Genomic DNA, 4375 nt, shown 5'->3' with positions numbered 1-4375 from the left:
TACAGAAGCCCAATTGGCGCGCTCTGAACAGCGTTGGAAAGTAGACATCCTGGGCTTTCCAGCAATATATGATAGTTCATACTTTGCCCAAGATTTGATGGCCCAAACCGGCGTTCAAAGTCACCCTCAGAATTCCCAGCGTTAAACGCCGAAACTGGCACCAAAGTGGGAGTTAAACGCCCAAACTGGCATAAAAGCTGGCGTTTAACTCCAAGAAGAATCTCTAACACGAAAATGCTTCATTGCTCAGCCCAAGCACACACCAAGTGGGCCCGGAAGTGGATTTTTATGTCATTTACTCATCTCTGTACACCCTAGGCTACTAGTTCTCTATAAGTAGGACCTTTTACTATTGTATTTGGACATCTTGGGATTATTTTAGATCCTTGGATCATCTTTGGACATCTAGTTCTTAGATCATTGGGAGGCTGGCCATTCGGCCATGCCTAGACCTTATTCTTATGTATTTTCAACGGTGGAGTTTCTACACACCATAGATTAAGGTGTGGAGCTCTGCTGTACCTCGAGTATTAATGCAATTACTATTGTTCTTCTATTCAATTCCGATTGTTCTTGTTCTAAGATATCACTTGTTCTTCAACTTGATGAATGTGATGATCCGTGACACTCATCATCATTCTCACCTATGAACGTGTGACTGACAACCACCTCCGTTCTACCTTCGATTGGGTGAATATCTCTTGGATTCCTGATACACGATGCATGGTTGATCGCCTGACAACCGAGTGCTCGCCTGACAAACGAGCCAGCCATTCCGTGAGATCAGAGTCTTCGTGGTATAGGCTAGAACTGATGGCGGCATTCAAGAGAATCCGGAAGGTCTAACCTTGTCTGTGGTATTCTGAGTAGGATTCAATGATTGAATGACTGTGACGTGCTTCAAACTCCTGAAGGCGGGGCGTTAGTGACAGACGCAAAAGAATCACTGGATTCTATTCCGGCCTGATTGAGAACCGATAGATGGATAGCCGTGCCGTGACAGGGTGCGTTGAACATTTCCAATGAGAGGATGGGAGGTAGCCACTGACAACGGTGAAACCCTTGCTTAAGCTTGCCATGGAAAGGAGTAAGAAGGATTGGATGAAGACAGTACGAAAGCAGAGAGACGGAAGGGACAGCATCTTCATACGCTTATCTGAAATTCCTACCAATGAATTACATAAGTATCTCTATCTCTATCTTTATGTTTTATTCGTATATCACCATATCCATTTGAGTTTGCCTGACTAAGACTTACAAGGTGACCATAGCTTGCTTCATACCAACAATCTCTGTGGGATCGACCCTTACTCGCGTAAGGTTTATTACTTGGACGACCCAGTACACTTGCTGGTTAGTTGTGCGAAGTTGTGTTTATGCCATGGTATTGAACACCAAGGTTTTGGATTCATTACCGGGGATTATTTGAGTTGTGAAAAGTATTGTTCACAATTTCGCGCACCAAGTTTTTGGCGCCGTTGCTGGGGATTGTTCGAGTATGGACAACTGACGGTTCATCTTGTTGCTTAGATTAGGTATTTTTTTTTCTTCAGAATTCTTGAAGATGAATTCTAGAGTTTCATGATGATTTGTTGAAGTCTGGCTGGCTGTGAAGCCATGTCTAATTTCATTGGACCGAGGTTTCAACTTATCATCACAAGAGCTTGTTGATTTCTATCAATCTTGCTATTGGAGTAGTGATCTGCTAAGGCTTGGCTGGCCATTGGCCATGTCTAGTGTTTTGGACCGAAGCTTTCTTTGAAAGCTTGGCTGGCTGTGAAGCCATGTCTAATTCCTGGACCGGAGTCTTAGACTAAACATTGCATGATTCCTGGAATTCTCATTAAGAATTTTGATGCCTTTATTTTCTTTTCCACTTTATTTTCGAAAAATCAAAAAAAAAAATTTTACAAAATCATAAAATCCAAAAATATTTCTTGTTTGAGTCTAGTGTTTCATTCTAAGTTTGGTGTCAATTGCATGCATTCATTCATGTGTCTTAAGGATCTTCAAGTTGTTCTTGATGATTTCTTACTCTGATCTTTGAATTCTCTTGACTTGAGTGTTTATGTGTCTCATATGCATTCTCATTAGTGTCAGTAGTATACAAACTGCTAAGTTTGGTGTCTTGCATGCATTGTTATTTGATTTTAGTTGCATTTTGATTATTCTTCATTATTAAAAATCCAAAAATATTTTTAATTTGTGTCTTTTCAAGTCAATAATACAGAGAATTGAAGGTTCAGAACATACTGCAGAGGAATTATACAGAAAAAGCTGGGCGTTCAAAATGCCCAGTGAAAAAGACAGACTGGCGTTTAAACGCCAGCCAGGGTGCCTGGCTGGGCGTTTAACGCCCAAAAGGGTAGAGTTTTGGGCGTTAAACGCCAGAATGTGCACCATTCTGGGCGTTTAACGCCAGGATGGCACAAGAGGGAAGATTTTGTTTTTAATGCAATTTTTTTTCAGGTTTTCAAAGTTTTTCAAAATCAAATCTTTTTCAAATCATATCTTTTCAATCATATGTTTTCAAAATCAATTTCTTTCTATTTTCAAAGATACTTGCTATCAATTAATGATTTGATTCAACATTTCAAGTATGTTGCCTTTTCTGTTGAGAAAGGTTTAATGTTTGAATCATATCTTTTCTTGATAGCCAAGTCATTAATTTTCAAAATCAAATCTTTTTAAAATGTTTTTCAAATCATATCTTCTCAATCACATCTTTTTAAAACCAATCATATCTTCTTAACCACATCCTTTTCAAAATAGTTTTCAATCAAATATTTTTGATTTCTAATTTCAAAATCTTTTTCAAAAATCACTTAATTTCTTTCCCACTTTTATTTTCGAAAATTAATTAGTGTTTTTCAAAATGTTTTCAAAAAAACCTTCTACTCAATTTTCGAAAATTACTTCCCTTCTTCTCACATCCTTCTATTTATGGACTAACACTATTCCTTAATGCACAATTCGAACTCCATCTCTCTTGATAAGTTCGAATTTTCTACCTCTGCCTTCTATTTTTCTTTTCCTCTGACACCTCAAGGAATCTCTATACTATGACATAGAGGATTCCACATCTTCTTGATCTCTTCTCTTTCTTATGAGCAGGAGCAAGGACAAAAGCATTCTTGTTGAGGCTGATCCTGAACCTGAAAGGACATTGAAGCGAAAGCTAAGAGAAGCCAAGGCACAACTCTCTGTAGAGGACCTAACAGAAATCTTCAAAGAAGAAGAACCCATGGCAGCCGAAAACAACAACAATGCCAACAATGCAAGGAAGGTGCTGGGTGACTTTACTGCACCTACTCCCGACTTCTATGGGAGAAGCATCTCTATCCCTGCCATTGGAGCAAACAACTTTGAGCTTAAGCCTCAATTAGTTTCTCTAATGCAACAGAATTGCAAGTTCCATGGACTTCCATTGGAAGATCCTCATCAGTTCTTAGCTGAGTTCTTGCAAATCTGTGACACTGTCAAGACTAATGGGGTTGACCCTGAGGTCTACAGACTTATGCTATTCCCTTTTGCTGTAAGAGACAGAGCTAGGATATGGTTGGACTCACAACCTAAAGAAAGCCTGAACTCTTGGGAAAAGCTAGTCAATGCCTTCTTGGCAAAGTTCTTTCCACCTCAAAAATTGAGTAAGCTTAGAGTGGAAGTCCAAACCTTCAGACAGAAGGAAGGAGAATCCCTCTATGAAGCTTGGGAAAGATACAAACAATTAATCAGAAAGTGTCCCTCTGATATGCTTTCTGAATGGAGCATCATAGGTATTTTCTATGATGGTCTCTCTGAACTATCCAAAATGTCTTTGGATAGCTCTGCTGGAGGATCTCTTCATCTGAAGAAGACGCCTACAGAAGCTCAAGAGCTGATTGAAATGGTTGCAAAGAACCAATTCATGTACACTTCTGAAAGGAATCCTGTGAACAACGGGACTAATCAGAAGAAAGGAGTTCTTGAGATTGACACTCTGAATGCCATACTGGCTCAGAACAAAATATTGACTCAGCAAGTCAATATGATTTCTCAAAGTCTGTCTGGAATGCAAAATGCACCAGGCAGTACTAAGGAAGCTTCATCTGAAGAAGAAGCTTATGATCCTGAGAACCCTTCAATGGAAGAGGTGAATTACATGGGAGAACCCTATGGAAACACCTATAATCCTTCATGGAGAAATCATCCAAATCTTTCATGGAAGGATCAACAGAGACCTCAACAAGGTTTCAACAACAATAATGGTGGAAGAAACAGGTTTAGCAATAGCAAGCCTTTTCCATCATCTTCTCAGCAACAGACAGAGAGTTCTAAGCAGAACAACTCTGACTTAGCAACCATGGTCTCTGATCTAATCAAACCACTCAAAGTT

At 39.5% G+C, this 4375-nt stretch overlaps 1 non-coding gene across 1 annotated transcript; it reads right to left on the bottom strand.

Moving 5' to 3' along the window:
• Positions 1–3649: 3649 nt before the first annotated feature.
• On the bottom strand, positions 3650–3757 carry LOC112793143 (small nucleolar RNA R71). The gene has a single exon (XR_003197851.1). It is a non-coding gene; the product is annotated as a small nucleolar RNA R71 (small nucleolar RNA).
• Positions 3758–4375: the final 618 nt, after the last annotated feature.

Source organism: Arachis hypogaea, chromosome 3 (genome assembly GCF_003086295.3).
Source record: "Arachis hypogaea cultivar Tifrunner chromosome 3, arahy.Tifrunner.gnm2.J5K5, whole genome shotgun sequence".
Classification (NCBI taxonomy): domain Eukaryota; kingdom Viridiplantae; phylum Streptophyta; class Magnoliopsida; order Fabales; family Fabaceae; genus Arachis; species Arachis hypogaea.
The sequence above is the reverse complement of the archived record's forward strand: the minus strand, read 5'-3'. Positions and strand labels throughout refer to the sequence as shown.